The sequence below is a fragment of the Xenopus laevis genome, chromosome 3S (assembly GCF_017654675.1).
Source record: "Xenopus laevis strain J_2021 chromosome 3S, Xenopus_laevis_v10.1, whole genome shotgun sequence".
Lineage (NCBI taxonomy): Eukaryota > Metazoa > Chordata > Amphibia > Anura > Pipidae > Xenopus > Xenopus laevis.
This window is the reverse complement of record NC_054376.1, coordinates 38,379,975-38,403,396: the sequence shown is the minus strand read 5'-3', so window position 1 is coordinate 38,403,396 and position 23,422 is coordinate 38,379,975. Positions and strand designations below refer to the sequence as shown.

At 39.4% G+C, this 23,422-nt stretch overlaps 1 pseudogene; it reads left to right on the top strand.

The window, feature by feature from the left end:
- The first annotated feature begins 1,342 nt into the window (after nucleotides 1–1,342).
- On the top strand, nucleotides 1,343–22,221 carry LOC108712306 (annotated as a pseudogene).
- The last annotated feature ends 1,201 nt before the right edge of the window (nucleotides 22,222–23,422 follow it).

The following is a 23,422-nucleotide window of genomic DNA, read 5'->3' as shown; positions in this document are numbered from 1 at the left end:
AAAAAAAAACGTACACCCCTGCTGTAGAACATCTGCAGACTATAGTTAACAGTCAGTCCTTACAATGAGCCTTTTCAGTGCCAACTAGAATTTATGCAAGCGGTATCTTCAAGTATATTTAACCCTGAGCAGTTTCTTATGTCTGATTGTAGCTGAGTTAAAGCCAATAAAAACAGTTTGTTCTTACAGCTCCTGCAACCCAGAAACATTTCCTAAGGGCCATCTGTAACTGGTAAAAGTCGCAGCCAGCAGTTCCCAACTTAAAACAGCCCAAATGGCCATCAGTAAGGCTAAGGGCACACAGGTTGTTGGCTCCGGCTGTTGTCACTCTGCAAATTTTTGCAGGCTGAGAGAAGCAGATCTACTCAGTGCCCCTGCTCCATTGATTTTAACCCAAACAGCAATGGCCCTAGCCAGCAATCTTTCCTAATTACCCTATTTAGTCCCTCTTGGGACCAAAGTTACAGTTGCACAGTCCAGGGTTAAGACACTGCATTACTTCTATCCTAGAGTTATGTCCTTGTTCTTTTAAAGGACATAAGTGCCCTTTATTTGCATTATTTCTGTCTTTTCATGGTTTTCAGGCTTAGCAGTGGCATTCCCATTGTTTCTAAAGAAATCACTGGCAGTTCTCTACCTAATAAATGACAACCAGTTGGAATCTGAACATTTAAGTTGGTTTAATTAGCAAATGCAAAATATTTGTTTTTAATGTCCAAATTTCATTTTTGGATTTTGTTTAGTATTTTGTCATTATGGATAAATAGAGTAAAAACATTATTGATATTGAAAAAAATAACAACAATAATTTCCTCATGCATGGAATGTATTCTGTAGCTTTTTGCCAAGCTGTAAACCTGTTTCCTTTCTGCTGGCTATGGCAGTGACCTGCTTGACATTAAACAAGTTGCGTGACTGAGCTGGAATAAAGGGTTTAAGGTTAAAATAATTCCAGCAGTTATGCTAGAAACAGTGCAGATTATTATCTTCTTCAATGTCCTACTGTTTACTGAAATACTTTAAATACAGTGTTGTTTGCCTTTCTCTTAAAGTATTTGTGACTGTATGTAATATAAATTACTAACAGCAAAAATATGTGCTATCCAAATACTTTTTTCTCTATTTAAAACATTTTTTATTTGTGCATAGTAAAAGGCAAAGGAAACCCTGGTTTCACTTAGGGGTGCCAATATGTCACTGAGGATTTTACCTGGGCATAAATACTTCTTTGAGGAATTAGCATCATTACCTAACAGTTTCCTTCTGCCTCATGCAAGTGATCATTCTCTAGGTATTACTCAATGTTGCTTCTCATTTTCTTAGATTTATCTCCCTCTGAAGCATGTACAATGCTGGACAAATTCAGCTTCAGGTATAGCAGTTAACGTGTGTTATAGATCAGTGCATTCTGAGGCCAGCCATTTAGATCTAATTGAATGAATTGAATGTCGCCAAACGAGCGGATCTCCCCCCGATATTTCCACCTTGAGGCAATATCGGGCTGATCCAATCGTGGGCCCTAGGGCCCAACAATTGGATCCTAACGAATGGTAACGGGCGGTCAGATCACGGGACCGCATCATTGAACAGATGCGGCCACGATCCGATGGGATTTTTAGTCCCATCCGATCAAGATCTGGCCGACTTCCGGGCCAGATCTTAATCGGGGAAGCCCGTCGGGGGGCACCATACATTGGAGAACAAAATGATGGCAAAAATGAACGCAAGTTTTGTTGGTCCGTTGGTGGGATACAGGGAGCTGAAAAAGCTTAAATTAATATTTGCCAATAACAAAAAAAATATTAATAAGTTATCAGATGCAGTGTCTTATAATGCAAAAAGGGAACAGGAAACAGAATATATTGTTGTCAAGCCTGTGTAGCATCTATAGCAGTTGCCAAATCCTTTAAAAAGTATTGAGATATATAAATAAAAACCTTAATTTTATGGTGGAGAATATGCTGCTTATGTCATTACACAATTTACTTGATTGATTTTACAGCTGTATAATGTAATGCAGGGCAATGCGATAAAGTTGTATATTTGCTGCAGTGTGTGTGTGTGTGTTACATACTTGCCCAGTAAATTTTGGTTAAAAAAACAATGCAAATATCCCAACATTTAAACATTTAAAACACATCTATGTAATAAAAACATATTGCTTTCTGTCATCCCAGCAACCAGGAAATGGTCATATGTCTAGATCAGTTTTGCAATAGGAATATCCATTTCAGTAACCTTGTATTTTTTTTTTTTTGCACAGAAAAGCATTCATAACTTCCTTGAAGTTATCTTGTATATGATTCAGTACAGCTTCGGGAAAGAAATAACACAATCCTTTTCCTTAATATGAAACCTCCTTTTGTATCATCACAAATTCTGCCTGTGTATCATACATAGTAGTTATTATAAGAACTACTTTTTCAGTGTAAAGCCCATAAAAACTCAGTGAAAGTGTTTGGGGAAATGTGGAATTCGTCGGAGATAATGTTTTTATTGAAATTGAATCTGTTATTTGAGTTATTATGGTCATTGTTACCCAGGTGTCAACTTTTACATTGCATTACATTTGTAGTGCATCCTGGGTAATTAGAGATCACTAGATTCAGTCTTGCAACATTTCTGACTCCACAGTCTTTGACATATGTCATGTATTAAATCTAAAGCTTGTTTCCATTAAATGTGTTGTTGGCACCACTACTCATGGATCTGGCAGAGATCAAGGGTTGCATCCTATACTATATGCAGCAGGAGCTGAGCCTTTTCCTTTACGTGGGGCAGTCTGTACCAGATTAGCATTAGATAAATGTCAAATTTAAGATATTATCTTAGGATTTGTCACCATACACATGGAGCCACATGATTCCTATGTAATGTCCTCTTAACATATATTTTTTAAAGAGTTACCAAATCACCTTACAAGCTCTTCTTCTCCAGAGAAGAAATCTCAAAATATCTGTGCACTTAAGCCCAGTAATATTATTAATTTACTTGAATCATGTGTGTAGCACCATGGTCCTAGAGGAACGTTGTTTCGTTTCACTGTGTACTGTACAAACGTATATGGATGAAATGGCAATGAACTCACTCTTGACTCTTGACTCGGTATTTGACTGTTGATAAATCAGTCAATTATAACAAGCCTTACTGTATTTCATACTCTTGTTATAAAGGAAATCTGCCTTCTCACAGCTCTTTGTGTCTCCCACACTTTTCTAAGTAGGTTAATTCTGTGCAGTTCTATGTGTGGGATGTTGGACGTAGAGTCCTGCAGCAGGTCGGGTACCCTGCGGAATGAGGGTAGAATTTTCAGGTGCGGGTATAGACGCGCGTCGTGGGTCTGCAGGTCTCATCTAAATTTCTTATCTTATGTTATTTTGTCTATATTTTAGTCCTTTTAAATTTTTACAAAATGTGTTTCTGTCCCCAATACAACTCTCTCACCAGTGATGCGCTGATTGGTTCAAGACTGTCACATTGGTCAAGTGAAGATGAATAAAAGCTTCTTTATTTACCAATGTTTAGCAGTGCATAATGTCCTTACTACTGACGCGTTTCGTGCCCACTGGCACTTCCTCAGAGTATAACATTTATTTTTCACACACAAAACTTTATAGCTACCCACAATTACTGACAAAACTTTCTCTATTAGCCATTAAAGGGATATTCCCTCATTTCTATACTGCTGTATTTATTAGTGTCATTTTAAAAATACTTTAAAAACAAAAAGAGCTATAAATAAAGATGTTGACAAAGTATGCCATTATATTTTCTTTACAGTAGTATACCAATAGTCTATCATATATCAAATATAGACATTAACATCATACTTATCATTGGTTACCCCTCTTACTATGTCTCTTCTACTCTATATAATCTTTAATCTCACAGTCTTTATTAAGGCCTCTAGGCTTTTCGGTCTGTAAACATCTACCATGCTTCTCTCTTATTTATTAATTTCTCTAAATCTGCTTCTCTCTTACCTAGTCTGACATGCTCTATGCCTTGAAATGATATAAAGCTGTCATTACCGTTATGTACGGATGGGATATGTTCAGCAATAGAGGATGATTTATCTTTTCTCCCAATACATGCTATATGTTCTAAGATTCTATCCAGGGCGCCCCTAGGCCCACTACCGTTCGTCGCCCCTGTCCCCTCCCCTTGATTGTATCTCCAGTGCATCCCCAGTGTTTTTGAACCAATGTGGGAGTGGTTTGGCAGCATGCCGCCCCCCTTAAATCCTGCCGCCATAGGCCCGGGCCTAGGTGGCCTTTTCACAAATTGTCCAATTGGAATATCCTCCAGAAGCAGCTCAGGATGACAGCTACTCCGTAATAAAAGGGAATTTCTACTGATTGGTTTTCTATAAACCATCTTCCTGTATGAACAATATATCCAGAAATTCTATACATTTCTCATTGATTTTATATGCCACATTCATTGCTATTACAGGGGGTAACAAACTTATATACCTGGTCAACAGTACCTTTCCATATCACAATTAGATTGTCAATAAATCTATAATAACGAACAATATGTCAATTCCATGTACATCCATCTCCAAAAATGTGGCACTTCTCAATCCATCCCATGAATAAATTTGCATATGACGGTGCAAACCGCACCCCATTGCAGCGCCACACCTTTGGAGATAGAAACGTCCATTATACATGAAATAATTATGACTCAGGAGGTATTGAACTGACTCTGTCCCTGCTCACTTTTGAAGACGTCACTTCTGGTTTGCAGCAACATCAGTTCCTGTTTGATGGTGGTCAGTGGGTTGTGGGTCCGGGTCAGGTAGTGGATCAATGTGGATAAATATGCGGGTTGCGGTTCGGGACGCGGGTTTGGGTGGGTCCGGGTCTTAGAAATTTTTTCCATGTAGGACTCTAGTTGGAGGTTCTAATTCCTCGAACTAGAGTCCTAGTCCATAGTGAACCAGTGCTTCTTCAATGACATTGATAGTGGTGTGGAAAATTGCCCTTGGAGAGGAGGCTGTTGCCAATCTTCAGTTCTTCAGTTCTGGCTAATAAACATAGAGGTGAGAGAAAACTATCTGTTTAAATTTCGAGAAGATCAATACAGGTATGGGATCTGTTATCTGTAATTCTTGGGATCTACAAATAAACTGCATCTTTAACATCCTTAAACTAAAATGTACTCTGTAAGATGAGCAACACAATGCCAAAACATATGCCCGTAGAGTAGCAATTCTTTCCAAACGGAATTTAGTTTCTATGAAATCAAGGTGTGTCCCTACACAGAAAATACAGGTAAGAAAATACATGATGTACATATCCTATATAAGGCCTTCATTTTACCGTTTTTTCTAACCCTACAGATTGATTTCTCAAATGCAGCTTGTTTGTACGTAAAAAAGTCAGACATTTCTCACAGCACTTGCAACTAAGTATCAAAATACACAAAGCAACCATGATATATTGACATTTATGCTAACGGCAGACTTTAACTCCTAATCATATTACCAGTTAACAATGGCAAAACAAAAGAGCAAAACTTTGCAAATAAAAATTCTCCTGTCTTCATTAGGCTTTTATTGCATTGCAGATCTTAATTGCGCATTGTGTACCTTTAACACCTGCTCTGCAGTTTTGTTAAAATTTTTGTTGTATATGCATTTCTAAATATTTTCCTAATTAGTTGTCTGAATTTTATTCATGAGAATATATGATTAAATTGGCCTTAGTCCATCCTATATAATAATGTAATCTGTGTGAAAATAATGCTGATTCACAACTTTGGATAGAATCCTACATGCTCTTTCTCAGCACAGGCTTTGTAGTGTTCCATTCCATTTTCTTTACACGTCTCTCTGTCAACTGTTGCCATCAGTACCATTACCGCAATTTCTTCCTCAGAGCTTTGCAGTTTAGGTATAAAACAAGTAATTGGATGGCTGTGTAAAGAAGACGTTCCCAATGATGAGTTCAATTTATAACCCACTGCACGTGTCATGTTAGAAATGAAGGAGACCATTTACTGTTAAACTATTATGAAATATCTGTGAATTAAGCCGTATTGTCCTTAAAATGTGGCCTATTTGGGAGAGTTACAGTGCATTCACCAGTTCTTGGAAAGAGGAGACTCCAGTTAGGTTTCCTTTTTTCCTCACTGAGCGGGTTATAAAGGAGCAGCCTTTAAGTAATGGAACATGGCCCAAACTGTAGGAACGTTGCCAAGTTGTATAATGCCAGCTTTGTCAGGCCTTGCTGGAGCTATAAATCAGATCAAGTGCGGGCAGAAAGACACTTCTATTCATTGGGCTGCAAAAGTCATCTGGAGCTCTCTTTTTGGAACTGAATTGTGAGCTTTATGGACAAGAGCTTTCATAGCTTATGGCTTCATGCTTCTCCCTGTTACAATTTATTATTATTTTTTTTTTTAATTTAAAAATCCATGAAATATTTTTTCCTGAGAAACTCAAGGTCACATTAAGGACACATTCATAAAATCACAGGGTTGTGTTTGTTACCCCCACATTGGTTTGTTACTCCAGATGTAATAATCTCTAAACTAAACTAATCATGAATTTCCTGAAATACGACTGTATTTAAATGGTTTAATCTCAAACTAATACATTTTACTGGAACGTTTACAGTAATTTTCTCAATCTTCAGCATACTTTGCAGTCTCCAGCCATTTAATAATGTCTAGTGACATCTTGAAAACAAAATTTACCTTTTTTTGAAATTCTCTAAAAGCAGAAATCAGATTCTTCCTATTGATTTTTTTTTGTAGTTTTTTAAGTAGTTCATCATTTCTGAGGCTCTTGCAGCCAGATGTTGGTTTGCAATCCTGTCTCATACTAATACTAATTATTGCAAATCAGCCCATCTATTCTGAAACTCTAATGCAAAGTAAGTGAGAAAAGAGTGGCACCAACCCCAACATTTCACTGTAACTGTCCATTATGACTATGAGCAATCCAAGGGTGTTTTTTTCACTTCCAGCTGTGAAAGTGGGAAAATAAAAACTGTCTGGAAACCTGTTTGGTAAAAGGAGAAAGACAATCATAAGACCATGAATAACACAATTCCTTAAATTGTCAAAATATATAATATAAAAAGGCAATATTTATTCACAACCATGCCATTATGCACATTTAAAAGCAGATTAAAACATGGGGTATTGCATTTGGGAGAAGGGATCCCTCTCAAATAAATGCTTCACGTCACAATCTGATGCATTTCCCCCACATCGGATTCACATATAAGATTAGATATACAGGCTAACCACCTTATCCATACTATTTATGAACAATAAGAAGCAAGTCAACATATGACATGTACAATAATATTAAAGGGGTTATTAACCTTTGAGATAACTTTTAGTATGATGTAGATAGTGATATTCTGAGACAATTTGCAATTGGGTTTCATTTTTTATTATTTATGGCTTTTGAGTTATTTAGCTTTATTCATGCGCTTATGGTTGGGGATCAAGTCCCAATTTTCTTGTATACATTTCAAAATTGTTTTTTTTTTAAGGACACCCCAATCCTTTTAGCCCCTTGTCATAATTTTTGGAACCTTTGCTTAGTAACTTTTGGAGTTTTTAAAGTGGACCCGTCACCCAAACAAAATTATTCCAAATCCTATTTTATCATGTTAGTCAAGCAAAATGAACTTTAATTACACTGTGTAAATTATTTGAATATTGTTTCCATCAGTCTGGGAATTCAAAATTATAGCAACCAGGAAGGAGCCATTTTGTGGACAGTGTTATTAAGGCAATCCTTACATAATCTCAGAATCTTGTTTGTGCACCAGGGGACAGGGACCCAATGCCCATCACCATGCCCTGGTTACACAATTAAATCGTTAAGAGAGCTGGGGGAATGTGGGGAGAGCAGTGACATTTAGGAAGTGCTGAATGGAAAGTGAAAGTAATTGCTTGCCCCGCCTCTATGCCTAGGCATAGAGGTGGGGTAGGCAATATTTGATTGACAGCTGATATTTTTAAATGAGTTTACAACAGCTATGAATGCTTTATTAAAAAAAAGAAATTGGATTTCAGGTTTAATTTAAAAAGGACTTTTATTATACAGATTTTCATGTCTGGGTGACGGGTCCACTTTAAAGGAGAAAGACAATCACTGTAAAACAAAAGAAAAAGTCTGCAAGCTTTGGGCAGAGTTTCCTATGTATTGATACTGTGATGGACACAACTACTTAAAGGAACAGTAACACCAAAAAATGAAAGCCTTTTAAAGTAATAAAAATATAATGTACTGTTGCCCTGCACTGGTAAAACTGGTGTATTTGCTTCAGAAACTCTACTATAGTTTATATAAACAAGCTGCTGTGTAGCCATGGGGGCAGCCATTCAAAGCTGAAAAAGGAGAAAAGGCACAGGATAAGCTCTGTAGTATACAATCGGATTCATCAGAACGTATCTGTTATCTACTTGTGTGTCTCTCTAGCTTATAGTAGAGTTTCTGAAGCAAACACAATAGTTAAACCAGTGCAGGACAACATTACTTTATATTGTCATTCATTTAAGACACTTTCAGTTTTTGGTGTTACTGTTCCTTTAAAGATAGTCATCGGTAAATTGATCTTGCATGCCTTTGAACTGTGCATAGGACTAGAAGTTCAAGGTTATAGTCTGGTAGTCTGGTATGTGTACTGAGCCCATTGGCAGGGTCACAGTAAGGAGACCCTTAGGAGCTCAGAAAAGGTAGTGGTCCCTTGTTTGATAAGCTACACCCATGCTCTCCATCTGGATACACCAACACCACCCAAGAGAAGAGTGGAATGAGGTCAAGTGCATAAACCCCAAGTTAACAGGTAGATCAGGGAGTCTACTCGTTTTTGGTGGAATTTGTTTTTCAAAGTCATTATTATTGTTGTTATCAGAGATGAAAAAAATTTTAATTGCATTTTCACTCCCCAACTGACACTGCTGAAATTGTCAATGAGCAGTTAATTAGAGCACTATCCAAAGTCATCCAAGTTTCAACAAATTATGGGTCGTTTTCATAATTTGTAAGTATTTTAGTATTTGGTTTCAGTACTTTTACATTTAATGCAAGCCTTGTTAGAGACCCTGTTAATTGATTATAGTTAGGGGTCCTGTTTCCTCTCTTCTGACTCCGCTTGTAGTTACCTTTTGCCACATCTGCTGCCGACAAAGCCTGGCATGGATGCCCACAGCTTGAGGCACCTTACTGGGAGCACAGTTCAGAGGTTTAAGATGAGCTTTGTTCCTGTTGGATTCTGGCAGTGGTTCATAGCTCGGATGTTGATCAGTCTTGCAGAAATGGATCTCCAGGTGAGCTCACAGATGAGGGATGAAACACCTAGAATGTTATGTCTTGGCATTGCTACCATGCAGAATTAGGAAAGGATTCTCAAATAAAACGAATTGTTGTGCATATTTTTTTTTCAATGATCCAGGCTGTGAATATAAATAGCCTGATGGCAGCACATGAAACAAAACTATTTGTTTTTCTGTAAGGTGATACTGCATCTAGTTTAGACTGTATAATGCACTGCTGGCTGAGTTCAGATTTTCCACACAGGACTTAGATGGTTTATTATATTGTATGAACAACAAAAAGAACCTAAAGCTCTGATCAAACCAGTTGGTTTATGTTATATGTCTGGCAAAGCAAGTACAATATTTTGTTGCATTAAAAAAGGAACTGCCGGTGATATATTGCAAAGCATCAGATCTTTACTTACCTGTCTGTGCAGTTAGTATATAGCATATTTGCTTTCAGATTTTACAGTTGATAGTCTGTGTCATTCTTATTTTTCATCAATTCCAAGTTTCAGAATGAGTGAGTAAAAGCTTCCAGGTTGTAACGTTTGCTTTTCCATAATGCCCTAGCTCAGTGGTCCCCAACCAGTAGCTTGTGAGCAACATGTTGCTCTCCGACCCCCTTGGATGTTGCTCCTCATGGCCTCAAAGCAGGAGCTCATTTTTGAACTTGAGGCTTCGAGGCAAGTTTTGGTTACATAAATACCAGGTGTACTGCCAAACATAGGACCCTGTAGACTGCCAGTCTTCATGGAGGCTACTAAATGGTCAATCACAGCACTTATTTGGTACCTCCAGGAACATTTTTCATGCTTGTGTTGCTCCCCAACTCTTTTTACATCCTATTGTTGCTCACAGGTAGAAAAGGTTGGGGATCCCTGTAGCTGTTTGAAAGCAAGAAAAACACCAAGACAAAAAACAGGAAATCTGCAATTTAAAGCTTCACTGGTTATCAGAGGAACCGATGCAGCATCTTCCAAATGAAGAGGAATCAGACCATTTACTGGCAGGAAGGCCTCGTTTAAGGGGGGCTACCTCAGATGAAAGAGAAAAACCTCAGGTATGGAGGGAGATACCTAAAAGGAGATTGAAGAGGGCTTCTTCATGTTTGAGAGAGGATGCTATAGGTGAGAAGGAGCGTATTTCATGGGAGAGTGGACAGTACCCTAGGTGAGGAGCATACTTCAAATGAGAAGGGCCCCCAAATGAGACGGGCTTCCTAACAACTGCATTGATACAAAAGCTCCCATGCCCCCTAGTGGTAGATATGAGAATAGCACTCAATAGTAAAACACCCTTGTCCGATTCACCCAAGAACATGGCACCAGTCACCAAGAATGCCTAATAATACTAACAATAAAGAAGAAATAATGGCATCTCACCAATCTGTTTTTACTGCTAATGGACAGTGAAGCACCAGGAATTTTAAATAAAATGTAAGAGACCACTGCTTGATATTAAAAAAATGAATCAAGGCTTTTTTTATTTCCACAGTATGCAATCATCTGACATTAACTGGAAGAAGAAGAATAGCAGTGGGATTAAGATCATTTGCCAGTCTGAGCTCAGAGATTTCTCTGCTATGGCATATATCACAGACCTTGTGAACTCTCTAATAGATCAGTGGCTTCCAGGTACTGCTGACTGTACTCATTAAACAACTGAGGAATTTATTCATTTCTTCCAAATAAATGTTTGTCTCGGAGTATATATGAAGAATTTTAATGTCAATGTGGCTGGAAAGCACATTTACATATTATCCCTCACTCAGAGTTATGTATTAGGAACATTCCCTTACTTTCTCTTGTTCTTTGGGTAATGTGCAGCCATTACATTCACCTTGGGGGCAAAGCAGAAATCATGGGGTACTTCTGTAAATATGCTAGCTGAACACTAGCAGAGGAGAAGAACTCTGAATATTGTTAGAGATTAAAATGAGTAGGTACTGGGGGCAGTAGAAGCAAGCACCCTACAGGAAATACCCTTTATGCCCATTTGGAGGTTGTAGCTCACTGTGTCCCATCTTAATGGTGCTCAGATCCAGCATCCAAGTGTCCTTATAGAGAAAAATATGACCTCATTTAGTTGGATTCCGAGCCCTCCTGTCTGCATTCTTCTAATTTGTAATTCAGATTTCCACAGCTCTCACAGCCACAGAAAGTGATGGCACTTTATTGATGGAGCAATGTGTGCCCTGCCACTGCTGTACTACAGTCGTTAGTGATCAGGAGGGGAGCAAGAATAAGAACATCCAGCATCAGGGGTGTACTTCAATATAGTGTGTGAAAAGGGGTGGATCTTCCTCTTTGGCTCCTAGTGTCCTTCCAGCTAGGGTGTTCCCAATGAGTCTGGGTACACCAAGGCCCAGTAAAGCCATTGCCCTAGTGTTTAGTCGGGGACCAGCAAACCCCGTGAATGAGGATTAGTAAGAGCAGGATAGATCTTTCATAGACTCTCTAAAAGAGTGAGATAGACAGGTTATATTGCAAGAGCAGTTGTGTGCTCCACCGAGGATCAGTAGCAGGGAGTAGCTTCCCAAAAGGCTTCCTTTTATGCCTTTAGTGAAGGGACCCTTAGTGGATAGGGTGTTAGGCTAGACTTCTTGTCCCTAACCACTCCACTGGGTGGGATCTGGACCACTTAGAGGTATATTTGCCTGAGGGAATTTATGTACTGCTTGACTACTATGCCTTATGGGAGTCACATCCTTCATTGCTGTATCATCCTCCTCTATCCACTCTCATCTTTGATATGCTACTACCTCCTCATATGCGAGTAAAACCTGTGGCCATTTGTCTCTGATATAAAAAAACATCCCTTTTGTTTCACCCTAAGAACCTCCTGGCATCCAATCATTCATATTTTTATGTACAGTAGCCTGAGTGTTGTAGTTCCACTACACCCTTATGGGAAACTTCCACTTAGCGAAGGCCCTGATCCTGATGTGTGAGTCACAATGTAACCCATGCTTCTTTCACTAACTACTTTTGGTCTGGATAGCCCAGATTAGCGTAACATGTAATTGGACTGCAGGAGGCTGTTAACTACCCTTACACATCAACACATAAAAATTATGACAAAAAAGTCTTTTGGGTTTTTTTGTTTTTAGTTTCACATTGGTCTTGTCAGGGAGAACCATGTAAATATTAGGTAGAGGTAGATGACCTGGATTATTTCCTCAATTCTCCTTTCAACAGTAACAATAGTAAACCCAAGTCACATGGTTTCTACCTGAATGTTACAGGCTCTTCCTTGACATCAATGACTTGGAATCCTCACAGGAGAACTCCAACATTCTGGTTCAGGGAGGGAGTGGCACAATTATATACCAAGCTAAAAATAAGCCTGTGGCTGTGAAGATGTTTCAGATTTCTAAGTACCAGGCATCTGCAGAGGTCTTGCAAGGTATTCTCATTCAGTATTCACTTATCATTTTGCCCCAGTTTACTAGTTCTTATCCATTCTTATATTTTATTTATATAGTGCCAACTTATTCCATACAGATAAGCCATGATGGAGCTTACAGTTTAACCTAACTAACCATTTGGCCTATTTCTCGGTCATTCCCTATTTCTTTATGGGGCTTAATAATGGAAGAATAGACAGGCCCGGATTTGCGGCAAGGCCGCATAGGCCCGGGCCTAGGGCGGCAAAGAAATAGGGGCGGCATGCCGCCCAGCCGCCGTTCAACTGCACCAGCTGCGCCGGCGTTTTTTCGCCGGCACGCTGGGAAGGCGGGCGCTAGGACCGCGCGGCCGCCTGGTCGGACCGCGCGGCCTAGGGGTGCCCAAAAGTGAAATCCGGCGCTGAGAATAGAGTATAGAATGTAGAGATAAAAGACTATTGAGAAAAAAAGTTGAATGAGGAGAGGAGGAATATTAGGTTGTAAAGTGGGCCGACGTTCTAAGGGTTTCTGGTGGGCCCCAGGCATCCCAGTCCGACACTGAGATGTTGCATAAACATTCATACAAACGTTCATTGTGGATTTATCAGTCTTGGTTATCATAATTCAGCTCTAGCCTGCCTACTGGTTTTAGTATAGTGCATTCACTTATATTCCATAATAAAGATCTTATTTTTATATCGGTATTGATACAGAAAAGCTGCCATATGTACTGCTAACCTCTGAGGCATGTTGCACATGTTGGTCTGAGTATTGTTAAATACTAAGTATTGTAATTCTTTAATTATACCTTGCATTTAGGCGCTAATGGCTTCCAGACCCATTATAACCCAAATGTTTAAATGTTGGCAGATGGGCTGTTATGTCACTGGATACAATAAAATGATAAGTCACATAAACTGGGCTTGAACTCATAGTGCTGTGTGTTCCAGATGGTGAGAATATGTAGAACCTTTGATTACTAAACCTTAATGGAAAGATTACCTACTCCAGACACAATGTTCACACACTCGCAGGCAATGGATGCCATGAGAAACTTCTCAGAGTTCCGTCAGGAGGCCAGCATGCTCCATACTCTGCAGCACCCCTGCATTGTTTCCCTGATTGGCATCAGCATCTACCCACTGTGCTGTCCCCTGGAGCTGGCAACTCTTGGGAGTCTTAACACAGTGATAGCAGTAACAGTCTTTTACTTCAGGCATCAGGCATCCATTTACTCTTCAGATAAGATAATTGTTTCTAACCATAAAATGTATGGGCTTTGAGCAATTGTGCAATTTCTCTCACTCTAGGCACACAAGATTTAGGATACGCTTCAAACAGAGATTTGTAGGAATTTGCTTTGCATGATTTGTTTAGTTTTGTATGGTCTTGCAAATAATGATCTCATTGACATGTATTTACAGCAGATATGTATACATCTTGCCTTTTTCTGTTTTATTTTTAAATAAAGACCAGTGCAATTGTTCTGCATTGTGGAAAAAAATGCTCCATACCAATCCCCACAAATCATATGGTGTTATTTAAAAGAAGAAAACAGGAAACTGAAATTGGGCCAAAATAAGTAAACCAACATTCTCAGATAATAAATATATCAAGTCCTGTTGAGACCATATAAAACATTTTAAAGTTTTAATGTTGTGTTGCTGTGCTAGAATTCAAATACATGAGAAATGGAACACATAGCTGGCATGTCATTACTTGAGAGGAGCAAATTGAAAAAAAATACTGAAGTCCACAGACAGGTGTAATGTATATTGGGACATTACTATCCATAGACTTTACTCTTCTTAGTTGAAAAATCAAACCCCTTGCCATACATCATTTTATTGTATATATTTAATTAATGAATCTCTACATGTATACACAGTGCCTTGCAAGGCATGGATACAGATAGCTGCACAGTTAATGTCAATTAAACTTATGAGAATAATTATATTGAATTTTCAGTACATAACTGGAATAATGTTGCGAGGGAAACAAATCAAACGGAGCACAATGGAAATGCTTCCTTTAGAAAGTGATTGAGAACAAGTTTAATGTGAGAGCTTGTTTGATGCAACATGGTGGAGCATTCCAGAACCACAGGACTACCGAGAAGGAAGCATAAAGGGGATGAAAGCAGAAATATAGATTGATTCAACGGAGTGCACTGCTTTGAGAATAAGAATTACATATTTTATATGACATTTGACTTGGAACCAGGATAGAAACATTACTTTCTGGATTTATAATGATTTCAATTTTAGTCTAGGTAGGATGACACCAGGTGGTAGGGGATTGGACGTGGATAAAGTATTTGCTGGTTGTATTGCAGATGAACATGCAGGTTGTGTATCTGCCAGTAGGGCATGGGTCTAACTTATTAGACCCATGTACATTTTTGACATTAACCCTACTTGAAACTCTATGTGGGAGATTCACTAAAAATCGTAGTTGCGCTGGCATCCGATTCGCCCTGCTTCGCTGCACTTCGCCAGGCGTATTTTCGCCAGCGCTGCGCAAATTCACTAAAATCCGAAGTTGCGCTCAGGGGTAGCGTAAGGTTGCGAAGTTGTGCTAGCGTTGATTCGCTAAGCAAAGCGAAGTTACGCTAGCGATGGTTAATTTGCATACAGTACCAAATTCAAATTTCAATGGAGGAATATGTAGCAGCACTACAAATGCCTGGGAAACCTTCAAAACATCAAATAAAATTTTTATTTTGCCTACACATGTGCCCACTGTATAGTTAAGTTGCCATGAGTTAGGAAATGTAGGGAGGAAGGAGGGGAGCCCCAAAAAAATTTCAATCTTTTTCAGCCTATCACCCATAATATAGAAAAAACGCCAGCGTTTTTTGGGACTTAGAAAAAATGTTAACTTTTTTTGAAGCAATCCCTACCTACTCTATTGCGCTTCACCTGGTCTGAGGTGGCGAAGGAAGTCTAGCGTAAAAAGGTAGCGTTCAGAACAATGCGCGCGTTAGTGAATTTGCGTAGTTACGTCCGTTGCGCAAATTCGCCAGGCGTAAGGGTGCGAAGTTACGCCAGCGTCCGTTAGTGAATTTGCGAAGTAACGAAAATGCCCAACGCTAACGAATTGACGCTAGCGTTAGGTGCTTCGGCGCTTAGTGAATTTGCCCCTATAAGTCTGAGTAGGAGTTGAGGATTGTGTGTCATCAGCATGTATTTATATTATATAGTGAATAAAGTACCCCCTCTTGTAAAATATAAGGATATTATAAGTTACCGAGGAGTTTCATGACCATATAAAAACACGAGGCCGAAGGCCGAGTGTTTTTATACAGGTCATGGAACTCCGAGGTAACTTCTAATATCCTCATATTTTGCAACTGGGGGTACTTTATTTATTATAATACACACGTTTCAGTGAGTCATGTGACAGAAATGACATCAGAACTCACCGTTTATACATGATGACATCAGAACTCACCGTTTATAAGGATATAATTTACAAGATATTCATAGCTTTTGTGTATTATATATGTATTAGCCCACATGGAGATCAACCAGCCCGAGATATCTGTACAGCCCTAGCCATTTGCATCACCCTTTGTAACAAACGTTAACCAAATAAGGTAGCTCACATTAGAATAATTAGGAGAAATAGGGATGAATGGGCTTTTTACTTTAAAACAGCTTAAATGCTGTTAAATGTTCTGGTCTTTCTTACATGCATAAAAAGAATATCATATTTTGTGACCTGAAATCTGATAACATTCTGGTTTGGTCCCTGGATGTCAAGGAAGCTGTGATCATAAAACTCTCAGATGATGGCATTTCGTCATTCCATGAGGGAGCTCTTGGTGTTGAAAATGAACCTGCCAACTTTTTGTTTACTTTCAGTATAAACAATGGGGAAGAATGTGCCCTTCCAATGTATGTATGTATGTATATTGCGAGCAGGATCAGGCGAACAGACAGTTCTTTAACAGGGCAAAGTGCATTTATTGTTCACAAATACAGATTCTGTGAGCACAAGCGGCATAAAAAAAATAAACAAGCAAAACAAAATCCTTGCCCCACTTGGACTCTAACTAATACACAGGGTATTTTTCCTCTCTATTACTGGTCCCCTTCTGGCATTCCCGGCCAAACACAAAAGTACAACTCCACAGAGTCACAGTACCTTTCCAATGTCGTTTTTCCTTTGGGCAAACAAACAGCCACTCCAGCCAGCCCTCTCAGCGTGTCGTTCAATCTTACTCTGAAAATCCCCTATCTAGCAGCTAGCTGATCTAGCCTGCTAATTATTCCCCAGGTCAAACTTTCTAGGGGAATTAACCCACTCAGGATTGCTGTACATATGGGAGTAAGACATGAACCTAGGGGAAATATATCTCCGGTTCACAATAAATAAATATATATATATATATATATATATATATATATATATATATATATATATATATATATATTTATTAATAAGTTTCACTGGGGATGTTGCATGGTTATGTTATATCTATGATTGGATATTAGATAATTAGCCCCATAGTCACCATAGTAATTTACATTTGTACCTCTGGTCTGTTCTTTGAACTAAAATATTCGTGGCTGATCTTAGCCTGCTAATTATTCCCCAGGTGAAACTTTCTAGGGGAATTAACCCACTCAGGATTGCTGTACATATGGGAGTAAGACATGAACCTAGGGGAAATATATCTCCGGTTCACAATAAATATATATATATATATATATATATATATATATATATATATATATATATATATATATATATATATATATATATATATATATTTATTAGTAAGTTTCACTGGGGATGTTGCATGGGTATGTTATATCTATGATTGGATATTAGATAATTAGGCCCATAGTCACCATAGTAATTTACATTTGTACCTCTGGTCTATTCTTTGAACTAAAATATTCGTGTTTATGTATACCTTATTCCTGTCATGATAATCATTCAGGCTGCTTTGTGAGCTATGTTCCATTCTCTATTCCATCATATAGCGCCCTTTAGCTGCATCAGCCGTCCATTGTATGAATGGCACCAGCTTTACAGTTTTCAAGTACCAGCTGTCTTGTGGGATACAGGAATGCTTCTGCACATCCAGAGAACCAGAGAGCACAGTTGTGTTCTGGGTAGGAACAGGATTATTCAGGTACACACACCAGTATAATTAGTTTTCCCAGTGAGATTGAAGAGCATACATATGCCAGAATGATCTGGACTTTGCACAGGGCAATAACTATGCTGGTATAGTGTTCATATTTGTCTGTACAGTAAAAATCCTGTTGGTCTGTTTGGCTTGCCACATTCATACCATGCCTTACCCCCACTGAATGCTAAGTCATGGCTCTTGGTGACTTTAGGGTTAAATAACTTATTTTTAATATTTCTCTTACAAACAAGAAAAACACAAAACTTTTAAAGTGTCATCCCTTCTTCTGCTATTCTATATAATCTTGGTTTCCCAGATTTACACCAAAAATGTACCTGATATTTTGGTAATTTTGACTGCTGTTTTTTCGCCAATCCTCCACCACCATTAATAACCTTTTTTTCATTATGATTGCCTTATAACTGCTCATTGAATATTATACCCCTATGCAAGAATGCAGAACATTCCAAATACAGTTTTCTGTTTGGTGACACCAGCTTGCTCCTCTCTTTCAGGAATTATATAGTGGTTGTTGTTGAGAAAGGGCAAGTGGATGTGCAGACTCTGAGCTGCCCTGGGATGAGAAAGTCCTGCCAGCAGAGGGTACAGGATACACTTTGTATTGCAACAGAGGTAGGAGGAAAAACCTATTGAACATAAGACAGATGTACACAAAAGTGTCTTCTGAGATAGTGGTACCATACAATGGTGCTACTGTTTCATTGTCCCCATTCATTCTTGAAATGCCTTAACAGCAAAGGAAGAACAAACAGATTAATGTAACTTATCTCTAGTTTACTGTGGGAAACAGCCATGTACAAGCCAAGCATGTAGGAGATCAAGAATGGTAACTGGATACAGTTCTATTTTATATGCCAAGAAAAGATTGGATACTCTGTATATGAAGGAGCAGTTTTGTTTGTTCAAATATAGCAAAGTGTGTTTGAAACTTTTTTAACATAGGAGTAGACATGTGAATACAAAATAGTATATTTGGTATATTTATCAGTGCTTGTTGTACTAAAGTTACTTGATGGACACCTAGCCAGTCCCACAGCAACTAATAAATATAGGTATAAAAATAATTTAACTTACTCATTGAATATAAGATTGTTTATCTGCACGATCAGAAAATATCCATCTTCAGTCTGCAGAGCATGTGTCCCCTAAGGGCTAGTCCACACGGGGAGATAGCCACGCGTTTGCGGTCGCGGCAACAAAGCGCCGCGCCAGTCGCCGCGACCGGCGCAGGCGACAGTTTTGTATGGGCGCCTATGTAAAAACGCCTGTGCTAACCACACGAGGCGATGCGCTTTTCAACAGTCGCCTGAAAATGCCTCGCCAGGCTTTTTCAGGCGACTGTTGAAAAGCGCATTGCCTCGTGTGGTTAGCACAGGCGTTTTTACATAGGCGCCCATACAAAACTGTCGCCTGCGCCGGTCGCGGCGACTGGCGCGGCGCTTTGTCGCCGCGACCGCAAACGCGTGGCTATCTCCCCGTGTGGAATAGCCCTAAGTGTCGCACTGAAGGTGATAGACAACCCTTGCCATTGTGACCTGCTTCCTTGTAGTGAATATGGAAAATGTCAAAATATAATAGCCAATTCTGCCTTTAGCATGTTGATCTTGTTTTATCAGCTGAGATTTATATTCACACCAAAGCTCCTGTAAGCAGCATGTGTAGGGTACAGGTAAACATGACTCTGGTGTCAGTAGTAAATGCTGACTGAAGGTTGGATCGCCCTGGAGACCTCTAGATTCAACCTCCTGAGAACAAGTGGGTGAAGTTTTACCCCACAGGGCTCTTCTGTTCCCAGCAGTGGGCAGCAAGATATAAGATATATGGCAGGCCCATATATTGAGAACAGATCAGGGACCTTTTTACGTGTAAGCTGCTAAATTGTTATTTTTTCATCTCTCACTCAGGGCAACTGATTGGTGAAGGGGACAACGAACCGACTGCTACTGGAACCTTTGGATTTTGTCTGACCAACAATGCCTAGTATTCCGGATCCGGGCAGTAGCAGTCGGTTCTGTTTCCCCAACAATTGGTATTTGCTGGCCTTTCAAACAGCCTGATTTCATGGTTCCCAGTAAGTGGCGGTATCCCACACAGTGATTGTTCCTACATCTGTTCCCGCACAGCTAATCGCTCCATGAAAAGATAACAGATGATGATCCACATCAGAAACCATACCCAGTGTTGACCATGGAGATCTGCAATAAATGTTCTGAGGTATGGCAATAGGCCTGGTGGACTGTACCTCTCTGGAGATATCAAAAAGACTGGAACCCTTTAGCTCACCATCATCCATCATCGCCATAGTTACTAGCACTGACACTAACGGAGAGGAGATTGTTTGGTTATTGGACAATATTACCAATTTTCTGGTCTTGTATAATGCTGCAGCCTACCAACTCTGTGCCTGATAGCAGTCATCTGAGGGATATGTTCACTATAAGGCCTTGTTCAGATGTGGCTCTTGTTGCATACACAAAATGTAATAGCCCCCACCTAGCAAATGTCAGTATCATTTACAGCCAAGAACGTGGTATTCAACTTCTCAGCCACCAAGACTCTCTTGCTGCTCTGTATCATCCTTCTATTCCTTCTATTCCTCAAGGGACTGCAAAGTCCTCCTCCAGTCTGCCAAGCTACAGTAGCACCCCATTTTCCACAGATAATGACGGTCCAGACGCATCCCAAGAACAGATATGCAAAATTCCTAGTGAGAGCTGGGGGGGGCAGAACACCTCTTTCAGAGGATTAAAAACTTAATGTACAGGCTGTTGAGATTCTGGCCATCAAAGATTTACTCTGGGTTCCAAGGTGAGAATGCATTATAGAACATTATAGTTCCACATACAAAACACTGTGACATCCACAACCATACCAAGTCTTTTATGGGATTCATAGCAGAACCAATCAGTGCTTCTATGGATGCAGCAAATTCTATGCATCCACAGCAGTGACTATTAACACTGATATGTTTCAGCTGATAGAATGGAGTATAGCAGCTGGCCCTGGCTAAAAGTTTATGGTGGGGAAAATAGCAGCTTAGTCAGGTTAGGAGCTGGCTCAGACCCACATGAAGTCCCATTCACATCATGCAACACTTTACCTCTGGGCAGAGACTGTATGTGCTTTTATCCCACATACAGGTTAGCTCATTGACAAAAAGCCTCCTGTTCTCAAGTTGTACATTTTGGCTGAAGTATTTCAGGTGTTGTCATGAGCATGTATATAGCTTTTTCTCTCACTAATAGTGTGTCATCAAACCACACCAGTGGGAACGCAGCCTGAAGTTAATTCAGACAATCTTCTTTTTGTTAAAACCTTATTTTGCCCTGATAAGCACATTATTCTCCAGAAAAGACGTGGAACATGTGCACAGACCTCTGCAGTTACTCGGTTCAGTAACCGGACCACATGCCTCTGACTCATGTGGAGTTGATATAAGGAAAAGCTTTATTGACCCTCTGAGTTTAGGAAATTGCAACATCCCCAAGACAATTTAAACCACTTCTCTCCATGTCTCCAAGAGGAAAGTTAATTAGTTAAATATTGCCCCCCCCGTTCACGTAGCCAAAATGAACAAGACCTATACCTCACTCGCCATTTCATTTGATGACTAAGGCTGTGAAGCCCTCTGCCTCCAAGGTTGAATCAATATCAGGAATTCTATGGTCAGTGTATATATATATATATATATAGATATATAGATATATATATATATATATATATATATATATATATATGTGTGTGGTTTGGAGCCAAGTCTTAGTCTCTATTTGTGTATGTCAGACTTTGTTACAAATATATATTTTTTTTTCCAACAAACCTGCCTGCTTCATGAAATAGTTTACATGCACGGTGGGGACATCATAATTATATGGCTGGAGAAGGAGTGCGAAGGACAGAGAGGTCATGTCATTGCCGTATTACAAACTGACTTAGTAGAAAAACAAGAGTAAGGATTAGACTTGATTATGCGTCCTTTTATGAGCTCTGTTATTGCGTACTTTTATATATTGTACTTTTATTTATATTGTACTTTTATGCATTGTACGGAGCTGCAGCTCCTTAAACATCACTTTACAAATAAAGTTATACTGTACATACATACAAGGATGGTGCCTCTAAAGTTTACTACTGTTTAATTACTAGATTACAGCTCAGCTGCCTGTGTCCTGCTTTCCATAGGGTTCATCTCCAAGCAAGGATTTGCAAGGATTCTGTTGTGTGCTGCGTGCAGAGTGAGACACTAGGTTGCTGCTTGTCTGTTTGGAGGAACTGGGGATCTAAGGAATTTGACATTTTCTATCATGCCTCTGATGAACTTAGAAGGCTAAAAAACTGCATGCAGAAGAGGAGGTAGCATCAGCAGCACATGCACTTTTAATATCTGGTCTGGACCCAGCCCTTCCTTAAAGCTGCTTCTTTAGTGATACCAAAACATTTCCTCCGAAAGACTGATTAAATCCTAGAAACATGGGCTGGGCCCCTCATAAGATCATTAACTGGCAAGTCCAGTTCCTAATGCTACCATTGGGGGAGCACTCCTGCATGCTCACTCTGAGGTAGAAGAGCACGTTCTATAATCTGCCACCATTAGTGGTAACATATTGCTCTGTTACACGTCTGCATTAGAACGAGAAAAACTCTGGCACTCGAGGCAAGTGAAATGCAGGGTTCCCCCTTGCTTTTATTTCTTGTGCAGACGTGCAACGTTTCAAGTGGATGGGGGTTGAGCCCCCTCCCCCAAGGGTAGCAGGTGAAAATAGAAGATTTAAACTAGAGTGTGGAAACAAATCTGCACTGAATGGTATAACCCATCCATTGCTTTGGGATGGGGGAGTGCTGGAGATTGGTAATTAATGGGATGGATGTGGAGAACTGTTGCCTTTCTGTACTGAATTTTGGGTCCCATAGTGAATAGTTGGTGAAATGTGGAGTATTTTCTTCCACCCAAGGGAACCCCTGTATTGCACAGGCCAATGGGTTATACCATTCAGTGCAGATTTGTTTCCACACTCTAGTTTAAAGCTTCTATTTCACTTTTTTGTGAGAAGATTGGCTCGCGGAATCTTTCCCACCTCGTCACGAATTTTTAAAAGCATGTTTTTATCGTAACCCTTTACTGCAAATTTATTAACCATTTTTTCTGATTCTTGGGCGTATAGGGTATCATCAGAAGTGATTCTCCTAACTCTCATTAGTTGGCTTTTTGGTAAACCACTGAACAAGAAAAAGAATAAACAAGAAACCTTTCTATACAAACATTTTTTTGATAAAGGCCATAGAACCTCCCAGTTAAGGTGGCAGATACTGGAAAAGGTAATAACTACTGATTATAATTTAAAATTAAGCCAGCGGGAAAGTTACTGGATATGGTTGTTACAAACACAGACCCCAAGAGGGTTAAATGAGGAATTCAGTTTGACTAGCTACTTGTAACAGTATCCAATTTCCATGTATCTAACTTGTTTCATTATTCTTTACAGATTCTAGTAGCAGGGGAAGGTATGGCTAAATTTACTTCCTTTTTTCAAATAAGGCCTTTGACAGTCTAATGTATTTGCTGAACTATAAATCACTGC